Source organism: Borostomias antarcticus (assembly GCF_949987555.1).
Source record: "Borostomias antarcticus genome assembly, chromosome: 26".
Taxonomy (NCBI): Eukaryota; Metazoa; Chordata; class Actinopteri; order Stomiiformes; family Stomiidae; genus Borostomias; species Borostomias antarcticus.
Window position 1 is genome coordinate 9,680,998 of NC_140259.1, and position 6,437 is coordinate 9,687,434.

The window sequence follows — 6,437 nt, forward strand, 5'->3', positions numbered from 1 at the left end:
TGCTTCGTACTGAGATTATAGCGATGATATGCAGCATGGTAAACAGAATTATTCATACTTTTTTCTTCCTCCCTACCTCATTCGACCTCGTGTTGTGATCCGGTGCCTGAGACCATCATTCTCTGTCAGGGTGAATTGTTATGGAGGGCGTTGGCCATTGATTTGATCAGATAAAATCAGACATAATAAGTAAGTGTTGGGTGATTGGTTCGGTTCGGTTTGTTCAGTGGCATGACGACAGCTGAACTTTGCACAGCGAGACAGGTGCCTTCAGCTGTCTTTGACAGGTACAGGGCCGTGCTTAGGTTAGATAGAGAGATATGGACTTTAATAATCCTGTAGGAGAACAATCTGGCATTTCAGCGGTGGGAAAATTACAGCAAAAGGTTGGAAACGCAGAACAGAATATACATAGTAGCGAATAAGCATACATACATACATACATACATACATACATACTGTAGAATAATCACATGGAATAAGGGTAGTCTCAGCCGTGTCATATAGAAAAACATGCTCAATCAGTCGATCGGCTCTCTGGCATTATCTACATACTGTACACCATAAGCATAAACACCGCTGCTGATATGAACTGTGGGGAGTGTTTTGAACTCTGTCTTTCTCCGAGGGTTGTGGTGGCCATGAAACGGACCAAGGGCAAACCTTAGTTGCTGGGACACACTGCAGGGTTTGGATCCTGGCCACCAACGCAGAGCAGAGGCCCAGAGCCGACTCTAGAACTCGTTAGGAACCAGAGCTCGTTAGGAACTAGAGCTCGTTAGGAACCAGAGCTCGTTAGGAACTAGAGCTCGTTAGGAACCAGAGCTCGTTAGGAACTAGAGCTCGTTAGGAACCAGAGCGTTGCTGATTGGAAGTTGAACCACTATTGAAATCATAAGCATTTTGTTGACCGTATGTAGTACGTGACAAATGGCAATAACAAACAACAACTATAACTAGAAAGTACATTTCCTGGAGAAAATGTGAGGTGGGCTAGCTGCTGCAGTTGTATGTAACAGCTACTGCTAGAACTACTACGGACAAGGCAATCTCCATGCACCCACCGGCGAAGACTGTGCGTCTCTAGCCCAATCAGGGGCTGAGTTGTGGGGTCTGTGGTGTGGACAGTGGCATGGTGGTGAGACTCCGCCCCCTCAGGTCAGAGCTGGTCGAGGACAGTGTACCCCTCTCCGGGCCACCTACCCGCCCGCACCGGTGAAGACCATGTGTCTCTAGCCTACTCAGGGGCTGAGTTGTGGGGCCATGGCGTGGATAGTGGCGTGTGGGTGAGACTCCGCCCCCTCAGGTCAGAGCCAGTCAGGGACAGTGTAGCCCTCTCCGGGCCACCTACCTGACTCAACCGGTGAAAACCGTGTCTCTAGCCCACTCAGGGGCTGAGTTGTGGGGCCCGTGGCGTGGATAGTGGCGTGCTGGTTAGGCCCCACCCCCTTGGGTCACAGCTAGTCGGGGACAGTACAGTGACCTCTGGGCAATTTCAATGCATCCACCAATGAAGACTGTGTCTCTAGCCCACTCAGGGGTTGAGTTGTGGGGCCCGTGGCATGGATAGTGGCGTGGTGATGAGACTCCACCCCCTCAGGTCAGAGCCAGTCAGGGACAGTGTACCCCTCTCCGGGCCACCTACCTGACTCCACCATGAAGATGTCCGGGCAGTCTCCTTGCACCCACTGGTGAAGACTGTGTGTCTCTAGCTCAATCAGGGGCTGAGTTGTGGGGTCTGTGGCGTGGTGGCGAGACCACCACGCCACCACGAAGAGAAAGAAAGAAAGAAAGAAGGATGGAAGGATGGAAGGAAGGATGGAAGGATGGATGGAAGGAAGGATGAAAGGAAGGAAGGAAGGATGGAAGGAAGGAAGGAAGGAAGGAAGGAAGGAAGGAAGGAAGGATGGATGGATGGAAGGATGGAAGGAAGGAAGCAAGGAAGGAAGGATGGATGGAAGGATGGATGGAAGGAAGGATGCAAGGAAGGAAGGAAGGATGCAAGGAAGGAAGGAAGGAATGAAAGAAAGCAGGATGGATGGAAGAAAGAAATAAAGAAAGTAGGATGGATGGATGGATGAAAGAAAGAAAGAAAGTAAGAAAGAAGGATGGATGGATGAAAGAAAGAAAGAAAGAAAAAAAGAAAGAAAGAAAGAAAGAAGGATGGATGGATGGATGGATGAAAGAAAGAAAGAAAGAGAAAGAAGGAAGGAAGGAAAGAAGGAAGGATGGAAGGAAGGAAGGAAGGAAGGAAGGAAGGAAGGAAGGAAGGAAGGAAGGAAGGAAGGAAGGAAGGAAGGAAGGAAAGATGGAAGGATGGATGGAAGGAAAGGAAGGAAGGAAAGAAGGATGGATGGAAGGAAGGAAGGAAGGATGGAAGGAAGGAAGGAAGGAAGGAAGGAAGGAAGGAAGGAAAGAAGGAAGGAAGGAAAGGAAAGGAAGGAAAGGAAGGAAAGGAAGAAAGGAAGGAAAGAAGGAAGGAAGGATGGAAGGAAGGAAGGAAGGAAGGATGGAAGGAAGGATGGAAGGAAGGATGGAATGAATATGAATGCTACCACAATAGTCATAAAAGGGTGCCTGTACAGAGAGCATGCACGTGTCCCCAAATTCAAATCCCAACTGACACTGTGAGCATCCTCTCATTCACTTCAATGGAAAGGCATGTTGGCTTCAGACAGCTCTCTCTCAAAAAGTATAAATGTCACAGCCTAGATATTGACACCGTAGGAATCCTGGGAAAATGCTGAACATTTTAGGATATGATATGTCCATGTAGCTTAAAAACTGTAGGCATGGCGACGTGTTAGAAAAAGGGTAAAAATGCAAAATTAGCAGCTCAAAAGGTAGAGTGTGGGCCCATACGTTTCAATGGGGAGCGCAGTTGCCGAACAAATCGTCATACAGCGAAAACTACAAGTCACACGGCTTAGATACTTATATTGTACGAATCAGCACAGTTATGGGAACGTTTCGATATATAATATGTGGATGAGCTGTTAAAACTGTAGGCATAGCGACAAGTTAGAAAAAGAGTAAAAATGCAAAATTAGCAGCTCAAAAGCTAGAGTGTGTTGCCATACGTTTCAATGAGGAGCGCAGTTGCCGAACAAATCGTCATACAGCGAAAACTATAAGTCACATTGCTTAGATACTTACATTGTACGAATCAGCACAGTTGTGTGAATGTTTTGATGTATAATATGTGTGTGAGCTTTCAAAACTGTAGGAGTGCCAGCAGTTTACAAAATGTGTGAATATTTTCAAAGCAACTGCTGCCACCACTCTAAAAACATAAAATTTCTGAACATTCCAAAAGCATTTCAAGCAGTTTCAATAGGACAAAAAATAGTTTTAAAAGTTAAATTTCTAAAAAACTATAACAAATATCAAAAATCTGAATGGATCCGTTCAAGAGCTGAACGTCATGAACATTTTAAAGTTTGAATGAGGTTTCTAGCACAAAGTATGAAGAACTAGTAGAGGTTCAAAAAAGCGGGGAGAATAATAATAACTAGAAAGTACATTTCCTGGAGAAAATGTGAGGTGGGCTAGCTGCTGCAGTTGTATGTAACAGCTACTGCTAGAACTACTACGGACAAGTCAATCTCCATGCACCCACCGGCGAAGACTGTGCGTCTCTAGCCCAATCAGGGGCTGAGTTGTGGGGTCTGTGGTGTGGACAGTGGCATGGTGGTGAGACTCCGCCCCCTCAGGTCAGAGCTGGTCGAGGACAGTGTACCCCTCTCCGGGCCACCTACCCGCCCGCACCGGTGAAGACCATGTGTCTCTAGCCTACTCAGGGGCTGAGTTGTGGGGCCATGGCGTGGATAGTGGCGTGGGGGTGAGACTCCGCCCCCTCAGGTCAGAGCCAGTCAGGGACAGTGTAGCCCTCTCCGGGCCACCTACCTGACTCAACCGGTGAAGACCGTGTCTCTAGCACACTCAGGGGCTGAGTTGTGGGGCCCGTGGCGTGGATAGTGGCGTGCTGGTTAGGCCCCACCCCCTTGGGTCACAGCTAGTCGGGGACAGTACAGTGACCTCTGGGCAATTTCAATGCATCCACCAATGAAGACTGTGTCTCTAGCCCGCTCAGGGGTTGAGTTGTGGGGCCCGTGGCATGGATAGTGGCGTGGTGATGAGACTCCACCCCCTCAGGTCAGAGCCAGTCGGGGACAGTGTACCCCTCTCCGGGCCACCTACCTGACTCCACCATGAAGACGTCCGGGCAGTCTCCTTGCACCCACTGGTGAAGACTGTGTGTCTCTAGCTTAATCAGGGGCTGAGTTGTGGGGTCTGTGGCGTGGTGGCGAGACCACCACGCCACCACGAAGAGAAAGAAAGAAAGAAAGAAAGAAAGATGGAAGGATGGAAGGAAGGATGGAAGGAAGGATGAAAGGAAGGAAGGAAGGAAGGAAGGATGGAAGGAAGGAAGGAAGGATGGATGGAAGGAAGCAAGGAAGGAAGGAAGGATGGAAGGATGGATGGAAGGAAGGATGCAAGGAAGGAAGGAAGGATGCAAGGAAGGATGGATGGATGGATGAAACAAAGCAGGATGGATGGAAGAAAGAAATAAAGAAAGAAGGATGGATGGATGAAAGAAAGAAAGAAAGAAAAAAAGAAAGAAAGAAAGAAAGAAAGAAAGAAAGAAGGATGGATGGATGGATGGATGGATGAAAGAAAGAGAAAAAGAAAGAAGGAAGGAAGGAAGGAAGGAAGGATGGAAGGATGGAAGGAAGGATGGAAGGAAGGAAGGAAGGAAGGAAGGAAAGATGGAAGGATGGATGGAAGGGAAGGAAGGAAAGAAGGATGGATGGAAGGAAGGAAGGATGGAAGGAAGGAAGGAAAGAAGGAAGGAAGGAAAGGAAGGAAGGAAAGGAAGGAAAGGAAGGAAAGGAAGGAAAGGAAGGAAAGGAAGAAAGGAAGGAAAGAAGGAAGGAAGGATGGAAGGAAGGATGGATGGAAGGAAGGGAAGAAAGGATGGATGGAAGGAAGGAATGAATGAATATGAATGCTACCACAATAGTCATAAAAGGGTGCCTGTACAGAGAGCATGCACGTGTCCCCAAATTCAAATCCCAACTGACACTGTGAGCATCCTCTCATTCACTTCAATGGAAAGGCATGTTGGCTTCAGACAGCTCTCTCTCAAAAAGTATAAATGTCACAGCCTAGATATTGACACCGTAGGAATCCTGAGAAAATGCTGAACATTTTAGGATATGATATGTCTGTGTAGCTTAAAAACTGTAGGCATGGCGACGTGTTAGAAAAAGGGTAAAAATGCAAAATTAGCAGCTCAAAAGGTAGAGTGTGGGCCCATACGTTTCAATGGGGAGCGCAGTTGCTGAACAAATCGTCATACAGCAAAAACTACAAGTCACACGGCTTAGATACTTATATTGTACGAATCAGCACAGTTATGGGAACGTTTCGATATATAATATGTGTATGAGCTGTTAAAACTGTAGGCATAGCGACAAGTTAGAAAAAGAGTAAAAATGCAAAATTAGCAGCTCAAAAGCTAGAGTGCGTTGCCATACGTTTCAATGAGGAGCGCAGTTGCCGAACAAATCGTCATACAGCGAAAACTATAAGTCACACTGCTTAGATACTTACATTGTACGAATCAGCACAGTTGTGTGAATGTTTTGATGTATAATATGTGTGTGAGCTTTCAAAACTGTAGGAGTGCCAGCAGTTTACAAAATGTGTGAATATTTTCAAAGCAACTGCTGCCACCACTCTAAAAACATAAAGTTTCTGAACATTCCAAAAGCATTTCAAGCAGTTTCAATAGGACAAAAAAATGTTTTAAAAGTTAAATTTCTTAAAAACTATAAAAAATATCAAAAATCTGAATGGATCCGTTCAAGAGCTGAACGTCATGAACATTTTAAAGTTTGAATGAGGTTTCTAGCACAAAGTATGAAGAACTAGTAGAGGTTCAAAAAAGCGGGGAGAATAATAATAATAATAATAATAACTAGAAAGTACATTTCCTGGAGAAAATGTGAGGTGGGCTAGCTGCTGCAGCTGTATGTAACAGCTACTGCTAGAAATACTACGGACCAGGCAATCTCCATGCACCCACCGGCGAAGACCGTGCGTCTCTAGCCCACTCAGGGGCTGAGTTGTGGGGTCTGTGGCGTGGACAGTGGCATGGTGGTGAGACTCCGCCCCCTCAGGTCAGATCTGGTCGAGGACAGTGTACCCCTCTCCGGGCCACATACCCGCCCGCACCGGTGAAGACCATGTGTCTCTAGCCCAATCAGGGGCTGAGTTGTGGGGCCCGTGGCGTGGTGGTGAGACTCCGCCCCCTCAGGTCAGAGCTGGTCGAGGACAGTGTACCCCTCTCCGGGCCACCTATCCGCCCGCACCGGTGAAGACCATGTGTCTCTAGCCCACTCGGGCTGAGTTGTGGGGCCGTGGCGTGGATA